At 38.2% G+C, this 15,546-nt stretch overlaps 1 long non-coding RNA gene across 1 annotated transcript in view; it reads right to left on the bottom strand.

Moving 5' to 3' along the window:
• LOC135304503 (uncharacterized) overlaps nt 1–15,546 on the bottom strand; it is a 77,586-nt gene that overhangs the window by 8,882 nt on the left and 53,158 nt on the right. Inside the window, exons 5-9 of the long non-coding RNA XR_010365885.1 lie at nt 14,039–14,155; nt 13,612–13,787; nt 11,731–12,035; nt 7,921–8,206; nt 6,636–6,695 (exon numbers count right to left, since the gene is read on the bottom strand). This is a non-coding gene — a long non-coding RNA (uncharacterized LOC135304503). The remainder of the gene's footprint in view (nt 1–6,635; nt 6,696–7,920; nt 8,207–11,730; nt 12,036–13,611; nt 13,788–14,038; nt 14,156–15,546) is intronic.

A 15,546-nucleotide genomic window follows, 5' to 3' on the forward strand; every position in this document is an offset into this window, starting at 1 on the left:
TGCCTTAGACTTTCTGGGAAAAGCTCTGTCCTCCAACAATGGCCTCAGTAATTATAACTAGTTCTCCTCCCTCTGCCCCAGCTGAGCAGAACTGCTGCCAGGAATAAAAAGTGCAGGTGCTGCAGGGGTTATGAGAGTGGGAAGAAGGGAGAGGAAAAGGGAGTTGTGATAAGAGACTGGAGCCCTGCTCACAGAAGTTCAAGAAATACTGCTGCAAAGAAATAAAAATACTTTAGTTTTTGCTGCACTAGTGCAAGGATTAATTGAAAATGTCCCAGTTACAACAGCTATTACACTGCAAGAAAGCAGGATAGCACTGGGACCCGAGGTCAGAAATGAAACAGAACAATATTTTGCACCACCCTCTGTCCACTCAGCCACTGCACTGAACCATAGCCAGAAACAAACCTGGCTGCCCTAATTCAGCTACAGGAAAATTCTGACCAGCTGGTTTAACCCCAAATAAGCACCACAAACTGCCCACTGATTCTCTTCCTAGCGGGATGAAGAAAAGAATCAGAAGGGTAAAATGAGAAAATTTATGGGATGAGATGAGCATATTTTAATACTTGAAGTAAAATATTATAAGAATTAATAATAAAAACAAAACTTGCAAATAAAAGGAATTTTTTTTAAAGGGGGAGAAACCCAACAAGTCATGCACAGTGCAATTGCTCATCACAAATGGGCTTATTTTCAGAACCAGAGCTCAGGAAAATGCTGAGGATAACTATAAAGAGACTATATGAATAATCTTTTATAGTCAGCTGTATTTTTCTTTTTTTTCTTCCCCACAGTATTTCAAAGTGACTCTCTGTAGGTTCCAGATAGCCGAAGTCTGAAGAGAAAGCAATCCCAATGTCACCCCCACCCTCTCTAATCTACTTTTATTACAATTGAAGTATAAATCACACAAGTTAATCTTCCACAAAAGCCTCTATCCTCTATTGTTTTACATTTACTTCTATTTTTATTCTGAAATTGCAGAGATTTTGTTTTCTTACTTATCATCAGAGATGTTGTTTAAATGTGGGAAGTGACAGAACAGGGTGAATGTAGGAAGGAGCAAACCCCCAATCTTTTGGCTGGCTCATATTAGTCACTGTAATCTGATATTTTTCCTGCAATAGATACATGGAAGAGAGGGCATAATTTAGAAAAGTGTTAAATATCCTACTCCATGCTGCATACAAAATATTTGTTGACAATTATGGTGAAAGAAATGATAGCCATGGAGAGGTGCCATTGGATAATTGCAATAATTTCTGTTAACATGTTATAAATAGAGTGTGTCAACCTTCAATTTTAGAATAATTTAAATTAGAATATTAAAATATTTCAATTACAAACTGAGTAAAAAAAAAACTAAACCAAAACTCAAAAACAATAAATGGAAGCTTCAAATTTGTTTTTGAGAAAAAATATTGATGAAGGGAACCCTTCCAAAGGATTGTTCCCATAGTTTTTTGGATCAGACACTGAACTGAAAAATTCATAAATAACACAATGTTGTTCTCTAACTATAATCACAGTGTTGTAACATTGAAGGTGTTATTAGGTCTATTTTCTCATGCTTTCTCATGTAACTAGCATTTATTTCAGAAAATGATTCTCACTTGTGTGTTTTCAGTAGACTGCATACCTGACCCCTGTTCATACCTTGAATGATCATATTACAGAATTAATTAATTTAATAGGAATAAAATCTTGAGTTCCTAGCTGCTGTTTAATGTTTTTGAAAAGGTTCTCTCAGACATACTGTTAAACTATAGGAGGAAATATTTACCTGTCAAATGGCCATTTCCAAACAACAAACCACTTCCTCTTGCACGTTTTATATAAAAGAGGATTTAAAAAATAATACTGAGAGTCTGCACCACAGCATGTTCATGTCTGATAGAAGGTGTCAAAATTACTCCTTCCAAATTAAGTAATTAATTGATGCAAGACCCACTCTCTGCACTCTGTTGGTGTTACAGCATTCCCAGTCCCACCCCACTGTTTGTTTAGTGAAACATGGGAACTTTTTAATTTGTCTTCTCTCAGACAGAATTACAACATGCATGAAGCAAAAGAGATGAATTTGTCAGGATTATTACAGTAACAAGATAAGAGATCCTCAGAAGGGAATTTTCTTTCCCAGATGTATAAATATTACAGAGAGATTGAGGTTGGAAATTAGGGTCATCTTGCCCAATCCCCTATTTACAATAGCTAAAAATAAGTCTGTTGTTTTAAAGGAAACAGATTCTTTCTGTGCTCTGATTTAAGATGCTATAAAAGTTTATATCTTGACAGATTTATATTCAGGAGACAAAAACCCCTTTTAAACCTAACCACAGAACTTGTGTCTTCAGAGACCCCATTCAAAGTTCCTAATTAGCTCTTTTACCTATGTATCCACTTTCTGCATATTACCATGAAATAGAAATTGGCCATGAGGGAAAAGGCTGCTGATAAAGAACAGAAAATTCAAAGAGATGTGCTGAGATACTGACTGACAACCAGGCAAAAGGTGAAAGCAGACTGGAGAGGAATGCAGGGAAGGACAAAGAGCAGCCCATGCTAGTGGTCATGCATGAAGTGATGCAGTGCCATGAGGACTGCTGGGCTGATGAAACCAAGGTGCACAGTGGGCAGACCAGGACCAGTGGCTGCTCCTAGAAGGTGGCATTTGTGTACAAATTGCTCCTAAACCCATGTTGATTTGCACATATGCACTTGGCTACTGAACCATGGCTTGGGAGATACTCTCCCTCACACCTCTGTGGTCTGTTTTCCCTTTCTGTTTGATGGCTTTCATGTCTACTTTTGAAAAAGTGTTTTTGCTCCTCAGGGAAAGAGAAGCAAAGAGAGAGGGTTTGAAATAGGCTATCTGCACTACCATGGCAATCTCCTTGGAAGATAGCACAGAGGCTCAGCCACCATGGCTTTGTCATGCAGCCAAGTCACTTTCCAAACAGCTTGTCCAGACCCAGGAGCTTTTCCAGCAGCCTGCATGCTGCAAAAAGCCACAGGATTATTCTGCTAGAGAGAGGGAACCTGCCGAGCCAGAACTCTGTCACCTTACTAAGGAAGAGTTTGTGAAGAAGCTGTGTGAATTAATCAGGGAGTCAGACAGCAGCTTGCTAAATCACTGAGGAAGAGTCCTGCAGTAGTAATGAGTTATTGTGTCCCCTGCCTAGGGGGGAAGGAACATGTGTCAGGAGCTGTGCTGGCTGTGGAAAATGACCTGGACAAACTGCTTGGGGATTTTTCTCAGTACAGGGAAAAAAAAATGTGTGTGACTCTATTTCCCCAGGGAACCATTTTCACATAACAGTTCTTGGCTGTCTGTTTCCTCCTCAGCTGACAATGCAAGGAATAAGCAGGATATTTCAATTGCTTCTATCCATTACACAGAGAGCAATAGGATTAGGCAAAAAGGAATCTATTCCCTTTTAAAAATCACACCTTTGATAGAGAAAACTGATTTGGAATTGTGAAATTTCAAGCTGTTTTATTCTGCAAGTGTCAAACCCATGTTGTCAATGGAGATTGCACTACGCCTGGAGACCCAGCCATGTAACAAGACAAATAGGAAAATAGATTTACTCAAGCTTGGGCACTGAATGGTTATTAATGGGTAATCCATGGCAGAGCATGTTGCTTGTCAACAGCTCTACACATATCACATTGCACATCCATAAGAACAGCACAGCCCACTCCCTAACATGCAGGATGGCCACACTTAGATTTAGAAGTGTAATATCCACAAAAGCCCCCAAGAAAACTTAATAAAAGAGACATCAGCAGAAATAATTAGGAAATTTGAGTCATAATCTTTAGAGGATTTGCCTAATTACTTTCACTTTTGTAAATACAAGTATTCTAATTTTTAGGTACCTTAATACTTATATGGCTTTGGCTCAAGATGATTAGCACTGTGCTGACTACTCCAGAAGACAAAATTGGGAGTGGGGAGGGATGATGGGAGTGGGATTGGGAGTGGGGAAGGATGAGCTAAAGGCTGTCACCACAGAAGCCACATTCATTTTCACACTCACAAAATGACCAAGCCTCCCCACATTTCACTGAGGCTGTGAAACATGAGGTGAATTGCTAGAGGTGTCACCACTTTATGGGCATGAAAAACACAGGGGAAGAGTTGTATGACCTGTAGTAAAATGAGAAGTCTCACTTTGCAAAATGTGGGTAGGTACAAACATGGATAAAAATCATGCACTTTCTCATCTTCTGCTTCTGAGTCTTTACAAAGAAGAGACTGTTGTAAGACTTCTCCCTAAAATAAACAGCATGCAGATTGTGATCTCTGACACAAACATCTAAATCTGCATTTGACGAGAACAAAATACTCTGGGGGGAAAAAAAATCTCTTTCAAAAGATGCTCAAGAGTATTTGCTTTTTCATTGTTCCACAGAATCTCAGATTTATCTTCAATTATCACACAACTACCAGCAGCTCGAAGGGTGAATCATTGTGTCTATAAACCCTAAGAAATTTGAGAATACTGCTGAATTCTCTATTCATCAGATATGGGCAGGGAGAGCTATAGCTTTAACCTACAAGTACTTCTGGGAGAACTGAAACTTTATTTTTGTTTTGTTACAGATGTTGCCAGAAACACAACTCCAGAAGAGAAAGTTCCAGTAATCTTCCTAGGAGAATTAGAAAGTTTATGAAACTGCAATCTTATGCATCTTTATCAGTGATATAGTGAAGTGTAGGGCTTCAGGGTTTTTTAAATCTTTGCTCATGTGATATTTCTTCCTTGTTTGTCTGATCTGCAATATGTTCCTCACAACATCTCTGACTATGTTCCTGTGAAAGAGATGGTTTTAACCCTCTGTGGCAAAAGGGCCACTGAGAGACTGTTGGAATTGCCTGTGTTTCATAGCAACTGCTCAGAGGCTTGACGTGTTGAGAGCTAAAAGCACAATCTGTGGCAAAGAGTGGGGTTTTCCTGTTCTGCTTCCTTCTAAAAGGAAGGGTTATACCCCCTTCACATGGGGGTAGAACCATATCCAGGCAGACACCAGGGACAATATAAAGCACCTCCAGTGACTGTTTCTAGAAGAGAAGGCTGATATTTCCATCTCCCAGGCTCTGGTTCAAGCCTGTGGTCCATAGGGGATCCATCTGTGCTCCCAAGATAGTCCATATTTCACACTGAATGTAGCACCCTGGTTCATCCAGCTGAATTAGGTCCTGTCCCATGCTCTGGTGCTTTAACTTCCTTTAAACCTTATTCTGCACTAGCTGACTCATTTCAGCACACAGTTGAAACTAAAGGACATAACTTGCACAAATTTATATTTTAAATTGCATTGTGCCCTTCATTTGTGTGGGGTAGCAGTTGTCCCCTTAGCACAGGAGATAATGTGTAAGGAATGTGGCAGCCTTGAGCAGTTATTTGCCTTTCCAGTCTTGCAGAAAAATTTCAGGAAAGAAACAATAATCACCCATCACCAATCATTTTCCCTACCGAAATCTTTTCCCTCAGAATGTGTCAAATGAAAAAAAAATCCCTCAACTCTCATTAGGGAGTTATTGTCTGTACTTGAGGATGTAAAAAGGAAAATAAAAACCCCTATTGTTAGGCTAAGAAAATATTCCCTTCCTGAGCGTATAAATGTTAATTGGATAAAATAAAAGGCAGTACTAATGGCTGATTTAAACCCAAAAGCCCAGAGACATTTGCATTCAGTGCATTCACCCAGCTAAGCTTCTTTGCTGAAGTACAGGAGATGATGCAGTTTTCAGCAGCAAACATGAAGCCTAACACAACTGCCTAAGTCAACTGCAAAGAGGAAGTCCAGCTTGCCTTCCTAGTTTTTAATATTCCTTTAATTTTACATAATGACACTGTTTGTTCTTTAATGCAATCTTCCTCTGAATAGTTGTGTTTTCTACAGCAGCAGTGGAACAACAAACAGGAGGAGCTCTCTCCTCAGAATCAGTCTGACCTCTGTGGAAGGGAGAAAGCTTACTGGCTTGTAATAACAGAGTAATAATCTTCATTACACTGCATTTTTTCACATGGAAATCAAGGTTCATTTGGCAGTCCTGGCCTTAAAGAATTCATCAGCTACAGTGTCAGGCATGAATCTTGAACAGAGGTATAGAGAGTCTGTACCCAGTTAATTTTATCATTGCTCCTTTTCTGATTTAACTCCACCTCCCAGAGAATTTCATGCTTTCAGGGGTTCAGCAAAAAGGACAGCCAGAAAACTGATCTGAGTTCTGACTTCTATTTTTGGCATATTACCTTGAGATCTGGTGTATTTTTTCATTACTACTCTGTTCGTAACCTCCAAGTGATAAGTGCACGGAATAACCCAAACAAGACATAATCTGTGTAATGGAAAACCAGAGAATTCCTTTGCAGACAGTGATAAATAAAAGTTTAATTTTCATTCCAGCTGGCGTGCAGACAGCTCAGGTGGGGTTTAGCTGACAGGGCATCTGAGCTATGTTCCTCCACATAATTTGCCATTCTGAATTTTAACCAAGAAAAGTGTATTGACAAGGGAATTTGTTAAGAACTTTTCTTTATCTTGTCTGTGCTATTGCCACATCTTCAACTTCATTAAAAATGATAGGTGGTACAGCAAACCTGAATAATATAATTTACCTTTATTTCCATGTGCTTTGAGCCAGGGCTTCCCAGATGTTCCCAAAGGTCCCACACAACCTGCAAAAGGTTTGCAAAGAAAGTCCTTGTTTGAGAGGCTGCATTTCATTTTGGCATTGCATTGAAGATGAGTTTTGTTATATAGCATTCCTAACCTGATTTCTCATGTTTAAGCAGCCTTTTGTGAACAAAGCTTGCAAATCTCTGCTCAAGTTTTTCAAAATATCAGCTCCTTTGTTTTTAAATAAAAATGTATATTTCTGTAGAAAGGTAGCAGTTTTGGCAAAGTTTGAACAAAGCACCCCTAGGTCTTTGATTTATAACAGAATATAAAAACCACATATTCTGGTCTCCATTTCAATAAGCGAGGGTCTCTTCCTGTTTAGCAATCAGCATCACCACAACAGTGCTCTTTATGATTATAAAGATAAAAACCTCTGCCCAATGGCGTTAGTGAGGTATAAAGGCTGATAGGTCCTGGGGTCAGGTTTTAAAGCTAAGAAGGAGTGATATCTGTGAATATATATGAGAAAAACTACATAGAATTGACATTGGAGAGTAGTACAGTTGAGTATATGCTGTCTGAATTAACGTGGTACTTTTCAAGACATTTTATATTGTCCAAACTACTCACCTTTTAATCAAAACTTACAACATTATTAGTAACACATTGTACTATAGAAAACAAAATAAAATACCACATAGGCTTAAATTTGTAGTAGAGGAAAGAGTCTCAAGGAATAAACAGCAGCAAGGAAAGCATATCCAAATCAGAAAATGTAGTTTAACATTATAATTTCACCTGGAATTTGTTTGAATCCCTGTATAATCCTCAAGTGATGAAGCGCATGTTGAAAACATAAATGTAGAAGTATTTTCTGCACAAATATTTTTGGTACTAATTCCATCTTGGAGGAAGTAAACCATGGCAGGGCCAATAAATTTTAAAATTGTGTAAGTGTGGTGGAAAATTTTGAAATGAAAAGCTGTCATCACACCTGGAGACCAACTGTACCTTCCATCACAGGTATTCCTTAGAAAGGAACTTCTGGCTTGGCCAAATGAAAAAAGATTAAATGCCACATTGATAATACAAAAATCCCCCAAATGGTCTAGGAACTGATTATTTGTTTAGAAAAAACGATTAGAAAGTACTATTTTTGGTTTTTCCCTAACTCCCCTCCCAAGATTCTCAGCTCCTCCTGCTCCTTTCTCTGATTACCATGAAGGAATTGCATCTTGCACCCTGAAAGCAGCCCAGTGTGTTCCTCCTCACAGCGCTCACCAAAGAGTGCTTGGACTTCACAGGAGAGAAAATTGCTTTTTTTGGTGCCTCTCTGCCATCTCTCAGTGCTGCAGCCCAGCTGGACGGGCAGGGGGAGCCCTGCAGATGCTCCAGAGAGCTCTGAATCCTAGGATGGAGCAGCGGCTGAATTTCCACACAAGCCCAGAGCCAGCGATGGTGCCCGTGCTGTGTGGAGGTGTTCCATTACCCTTGTAGCTGTCAGGGGGAATCCAGGTGCTTTTACATCATCTGTGAATTCTGAGCTTGAACAACCTGCACATAATCACTGGGAGATTCTCCTCTGAGAGATTAAATATGCAATATTTTATAACCCACTTTAAGCATGTCCCATGCAAAATTCAGGATTGGATTTCAATATGTAATTTTCTTTTAATTTTTAAAGAAGTTCTCACAATGAGTTTTTATTTTATTATCTGTATCTATGGAATGATGAACAAATCAAAATACTAAAATCTACAGATAATTTGATACTTAATCATTAATCTAGTCTTGTGACATGAAATTTTAACAAATCATAAATTTAGATATAATCAGAAACTATATCCGTCATTATTTCATTAGATTGCTGAGTTGTCAAATAACTGAAATCCATTATCCTTACATAAACTTCTAGTTTCCAAGGCAATTTAGTCTCTAAGCTCTGAAGAGCTGCCAGTTAAATAAGTATGGTTTTCTTTTAAACACAAGGTAGAGAAAATGAAAACTCAACATTAAACGCAAAAAGAGAATTATGGAACAGTAACAACGTGAAATTAAATCAAAGTTTTTTTAAAAATATAAACACAAATTCTGGTCAGAAAAAACTTTAAAAAAAAGAATGTTTGGAAGAAATCTTTAATATTATTAATAAATTCTACTGATTAGGGGATTTGCATCCAATGCCTTTTATCATTCATGAATGGACTTCATTAAATGAATCTCCAGACATTTTATTTCACTTTTTGCAAAACTACTCACAAGCAGGTTTAGAAATAATGCAAATAGAAGCCTACATGAAAATAAAATTAAAATAGTAACAGATTTTGGTGGAAGGGAAATGGACAACTCTAATTTGCTCTTAAAGGAAATCTATCCCATTGATTTAGCTTTTTTGAGCTTGGCAAAAAGATTGAAAATATATGGATTATAGAACTGCAAATGGAGGTTTCATTTTGAGCTGCATTCACTTTCAATTTGTGGAATAGGTTGTGAATAAAACCAAAAGACCAAACAATCCCTCTCCCAAAAAACCCCAAACAAAACAACACAGGAAAAAGTGGAGTATCTTTGGAAAAGAGGTAAAGGTTCCTCTTTCCCTTTTACCTTTCCAATGCAAGGAAACTATCATCTGCTTACTGTTACTCTTCTTTCTGCATTTCTCCACTTTTCCATTTTTAGAACTTGCATTCCCTCCTCAGCCTTCATTTCTGTCTGTCTTTTCTCCTCTCTAACCTCTTTTACCTCTTGGAATTTGGGATGTTTTGCAGCATGGTTGATTATTATGCAGTATGAGAAGAATTGTGAAACAATTTTTGTGTATGCCTATGTAAACTCAGCTGACTATGGAAAAAAAGATGCAGAAAACTGCATCTTACTGGGGTTCTTCCCTCAAATGGTAGATATGGACTATCCCATGGTTCAGTAGATCTTAAGAAAGCAAAAGTGTGTCTAAAATTAATTAGAGAAGTAACTAATTTGGAAGCTTTGGTCATGAAAATTTGTCTCTTCAATACCAAAACTCCTTGATGTCACCGTTTCTCAACAATGACTTTGTTAACAGTCTGGATGTTTGTTGTTGTTGCTTTTTAATATTTTTTTTTTCCTCCAAAGTCTGTGTGGGAATACTTTAGGACACCATGAAAACCAATTTTCACAATGGATAAACACTGTACAACTATCAATCTAGGAGCTTTAGAAGAGAGTACTGCTGGGTACTGTATAATTTCCTTTAGACCAAACCTAAGGGACAAAAGATTCTAGTTTGGTCATAGTGCACCAACAGTACATGAGGTTCTGCCACATGAATGACAACTCATGAAAAAATTATTTTTTTTTTCAGCTGCTAAACTGCACAGAGGGGGTGGGAGAGAAAGAAGAAAATTTACTGCTTTTTTAAAAAAAGCTCTCTCCTTTTCCATTGGACTAGAGAAGGAGGACAGGACTGTGGTGTTAATGACATTCTCACATAACTTTTTTTTACCAGATCAAACCCTCCTTGCCATCCTGTACTACTTTTATGGACATCCTTTCCAGTCTGCCATTAACAATATCAATGAACTGTTTATTGCCTCTTGACACAACTTAGGGGTTTGTTTTCACAACAGATTTTAAAAAACACTTTGTGCAATAATCCAAAGTGAGGAGATGTCATGTGGTTCTGTACCATACAATATTCATCTCTTCTCTCTCATCCCTTCATGCAGTCAGTGCTGTCTTTGACCACAGCTGGCTGTTAAATTGCTGCCCCACCTGCTTGCAGATGAAGGGGTTAGTAGTTTAGGTTTTTTGAAAGGGGGGAAAGGCATTTGCTACTTTGGCTCAGGCTGCTGGCCTAGTGCTGTGCTGCTCACTTATTCTGTTCATCCCATCCACAATTCAGACAGCTTTAACTCAAAAAAGATCCAGCATAAAAGAACTGAAGTCAGGAGGCATCTGTGTTGTGCAGACACTGATGTGAGCACTGCTGAGCAAATGTCTGTGGTCCTGGTGCTGCACATTACTTGCTCCCCTAAAATGAAGTCATTGCAAGCAGGATTCCAGCAGGCTGGGTTTTTACATGCTGTATCCATCCCCTTCTGTGTCATGGGCCTTAGACTAAGAATTATTCATGTGGCAAACATCTGGATTTACATAGGGGCCAGCAGAGCTAATCTGTTCTGCACAGAGAAAGGACATGTGAAGAATAGAGCCAGCAACCCTAAATCAGAACCTGGTAAGGGGCAGGCCAGCACCACGACCCTGTCCATCCAGCTGGAAAAGTAAAATCTAGGAAGAGGATTACAAAGAATTACAAAGGTTTTAGGAGAAGGATTAGGCATGTCTGCCCAATGTCACATGGACAGTATCTAGCAGCTTCACTGAAGCTTATTTTCTAAAGCCATAATGAGGTGTGTTGTGTTCCTAGCACTGATTTATCAGGAAGGAAACTAAATTAATCAATATAAATTCCAAAACAAAAGAGCAACATCTGACAGGGCTGACAGGAAAGCAAACAAGAAGCCTAGAACACTGCTAACACCCACTATTAACACTTACATTAGGGCCAGCTCTAGCAGGAATTGTCTGTCACCATCCAGAGGCAGGAAAAAAAAATTATACTTAAGCTTGTGGGAAACCATAGTTAGAATTCATTCAACACAAGCAATGGTTAGACCAAAGGAACTTTTAATCTAGGACTAAAAGGGTGTAAAATTGTAAGGGATAGCCGAAGAGAACTCAGATTCTGCCAGGAATGCACATGGCATTGACAAGAAAATAGCTTTTCCACAAAGGTGTTCAATAAGAAAGAGGGATGGATCTCTTTGCAAGCACCTGGCAGCACCCCTTCCCCCATGATACCATGCTTAGGAGAAAATTCTTAAAAATATCTGCAAACATGCCTCAAAATCTTGCTTCTTTCAGGATACAAAACTGCTTCCTGAGTATTTAATTTGCTTTTAGATTCACTGGAGGAACCAGAGATTGGCCAAGGGTGTTGTACAAAAGAACTATCAAGCCATTTGAAAGCCAGAGTCTTATGAAGGCAAGTGAGCAAGCTGAAGGCATGGGATCAACTCCATTTGGTTTTGTGGATCCAATATTTCTACATACCTGTGAGATGAAATCATGATGCTACCTTCAGTGGAGGAAACATTTGTTTATATGCAGTGATCATCAGTCTTCTTACTCTCTTCCAAACAACTCTTTCTCTGATATTTTCAGCATCAGAAACACTGATTTTTCCCAATTTTTTTTTTTTTTTTTTTTTTTTTTTTTCCCCTGGAAGCAATATTTCAGTCACTCAGCAAATGGTGGTTTTCCCATGGATTACACAGATCTGAGTTAGGACATTGTTAGCTCAGAAGAGATCAGGCTCCTTCTTTTACTACTTAAAATAGATGTGAAAGGCAAAACAGCTGGAAAACAAAAATTAGAGATATGATGAAAGCAGGAGTGAGGATTCAAACATGTCTTTCCCCATACTAGATGTTGATTAGATGGAGAGTGCCTGCTGAGGTTGAACAAATAACAGCCATCCCTGGCTTTTATTTTCTGAAGCTGGAAAAAGTTGATAGCTAGAAAATAACAACATGTCATAAAGTATTTTCCACTTTCAGTAGTACCTTCATTTTACTTCAGCCCTGAAAATATTGATATAAAATGCTGAAAGGTCTAATGAGACAGTGGTACTTCAGCATTTCTCCGGCTGATGTCACAGAATGGTTTATTGATTCTATTTAACTTCTAATTGGCTCACATTATTAAATTACCATCATTCAGGCTAGAAATTAGTTTAAATAATCAATCAACACAAAATAAGGTCAAGATTATTAGTGACAGACTGGATAAGCAGATAAATAGATCAATAGAAAGAAATAAAGATAGATCAATTAGAAGTTTAGACTAAATGGAAAAAGTAGGTCGACCATTTTCTTATTTTTAATTACATACCCACTGGCTTTTTCTGTGGGGACTTGAAATATTGAAGTCTTTTTCTTCATTGCATAATTAGAATTCTAAGATCTGACTGATCATGTCAAAATTTGAAGCAGAACAAATAGTGAAAACTAGGCACACTGAGATGTTGAACCATCAAATTACATTAGCAAAGTCATGGCTTAATAGAATCCTCGACTAATTCCACCAAGTTAAGATATGGAGAACACTGAAATACTTAAAAAAACCCCTCCACATTAATTAAACAAACTTACTATAAATCGGTCTAGACTGGTTCATAACCTTAAGTTTGAAAGGTTAGATTAGGACAGTTATAAACTGACTGCAATTTTTTTGCAGAGATCTCAGTTGTTACTTATTGAAAGAAATGCGTGCTCCTAATTTAACTAATATCCTCCAATCAAGGATTTCTTTACTTTATTCTGTCACACCACTGATTCAGGAACATGGAACGATATCTAGTGAGGTTTTCCTTTTTACAAAGTGTGTCTGATCTTTGTCAGCCACATCCAGAACAACATATTTTGTCCTCATTAGCCAAGAATAGTCTGGATCCTTCTTAATGACCACTAGAGAAAACTCAGATTTCTGTACAAACTAGGGCAAGCTATTTCACTTCTTTGTGCCATGGCTCTCCCATTTGAAAATGACAACGTTGATTTTTGCTCTTTTCTTGAAAGGAATTGAGATATGTAAAATGCTGTTTAATGGTGAAAGGAGCAATAATTTTATTTTCTGATTATCTATCAAAATATTGCCTCAGGATTGGACGTTAAGAACCTGCTAATAATGGCAAAAGGTATATGCCAGTTGTCTGTCTTAGGAAGGGTCTGATTGTACTGCTAACTACTCAGATTAAAATCTATACCTTGAATTATGACTTTGTTCTTTCTTGCAGGGTTTCCCAAAGCTCCCTCCAGGGAAGAGCTGGGTTCAGGGACACCTCTGTGTCTCTTTGTGTGCCTCCAGGGGCTCCCACAGCTATAGCCTAAAGCGTGGTAAAATCCTTCTAGATTCAAATTTCTTTTTCCTTACCAATCCCAATTCCTGGCCACTGTGCCAGAATTTGTGATGCTGGAAGATGAGCAGCAGAAAATGATCTGTTCACTGGTGATTTCAGTCTCCAGGTGCCAGGTAGATAAAGAAGTCAAATCCTTGGCTGTGACAAGCTGTGGGTCAACACAGGCTGGGAATAGCCCTGCTGAGAAGGACTTGAAATAGGACAAGGGGTAATAGTTTTAATTAAGAAGAGGAATGGTTTAGATTATTGAAGAAAGAAATTATTGTAGTCACTCATGAAAAGTTTGCACAACCATTTCATGTTTCCAGAAAGTCGAAAAGAGTGCAGGAAAAAAGAACAAGTGGGAAAAAAAGTAAGAATTTCCAATAATTCTTCCTGACAGCTACTAAAAACACACTTCCTAATATTTCCGCAGTACATTTTCAACTCCCATGTGCTCACCTCTCTGACCAAAGTAGTTTCTCTTGTTTCTCCTCAACTTCAGTGTCTGCTGCAGTTATTTTACTTGCTTTTCTACAGTGCATACTCGCTTTGCATTTTAAAGCCTGCAGAATTCTTCTACCTGCAAAAAAAAATCCATGTATGTATATCTTAGAGCAGATAAGCGCAGCACTGGTCCTTCAACAGCCTTCTGATGCTGCGTGCTGTTAGGCTCAGAGCCTGTTCTGCGATTCTGAATACAGCAGAACAGTGTACAACAGTGTGTCTTTCTCCAGACAGATTCCCCATCAGCCTTCCCCTCTCCCTTGGGAAAGTTTTTCCCCCAGGACACCCCAGGTTCACTCTCTCCTCACCCCCCACACTCGCTGCCCTCAGCAGCTGCTGGGAACCTCTCCCCTGATGCACAACTCACATCTGCATTAACCACAGTGATGTGGAGGAGCAGCCAGGAGGAAAATTCATCCTCCTGTGGATTTGGATGCTCCAAGAGCATCTAAAAGTATGTGCTGTCCTTTCCTTGAGTGTGGTAATAGAAATTAAATAAAGGGTCTCCAACACACAGGATCAGTTCAAGATGCACAAACGTCTGAACTGAGTTAATTTTTTTGTTGTTGTTGCTTCCCTGGTCTTGTTCAAAAAACAAGCAAACAATAAACAACTGCAAGGCACTCCGGAGAATATTTCAAACCTGCTGTGCTAAAAAAGGACCAAATACTGCATACAATCCCTTCAAAACATTGCTCAAATTATCATAAATCACATTTGTCACATTCATGTACATTAGCTGCTGAATACTGAACTGACTTGGCAATATACCTAGGCAAATTACAAACCAAATAAGGGGAAAATAGGAAAATACGTTTTCTTCATTAAATTGCTATTACATACCATAGAGGTTACCAAAAAAAGTGACAAAGAATGATGATACATTTTTTTCTTACTTTTGAGAAAAAAACTTATCAGTAGAAGAAAATAAAATAAAAATATATATATATTTGCATCAGAAATAAAAATATTAGGCTGAGAAAATGAGAACAGAACAGATGAGTTCATCTTGTTTTAAAGAGTTACATTTCCAGGAGCAGACATATAGCTGTACAAATATCTTTCTCACAGACATTTAGTCAGTGATTTGAGATTTGGCAGAAATATAAAGCCAAATTTACCACATTCAGAGATATTCAGAGGTTTCTCTCAGGGTGGTCATCAGGTATGAACTCCCCTCCATGCATCTCTCTTGTGTTTTACTATGCCTGCCCAATCCTAGCCAATGTTATTATCATCAGAAACAACACCCTAGAAATGCAAGTTCACAGCATCCAGTTATATCAGCTCATCTCAAAAAAAAAAAAAAAAAAAAAAATTAACAGAAATATGAGAAATATGTTCTGGGAAACCACTGACAGCTTGGGCTATTGATGTTTAGAAAGGACAAAGAATGAGAATTGGAAGAAAAAGGGAACTCAATTCATCACATAAGGAAAATGTCTTACTGCAATAAAGTTATA

The sequence above is a fragment of the Passer domesticus genome, chromosome 7, assembly GCF_036417665.1.
Source record: "Passer domesticus isolate bPasDom1 chromosome 7, bPasDom1.hap1, whole genome shotgun sequence".
NCBI classification, from domain to species: domain Eukaryota; kingdom Metazoa; phylum Chordata; class Aves; order Passeriformes; family Passeridae; genus Passer; species Passer domesticus.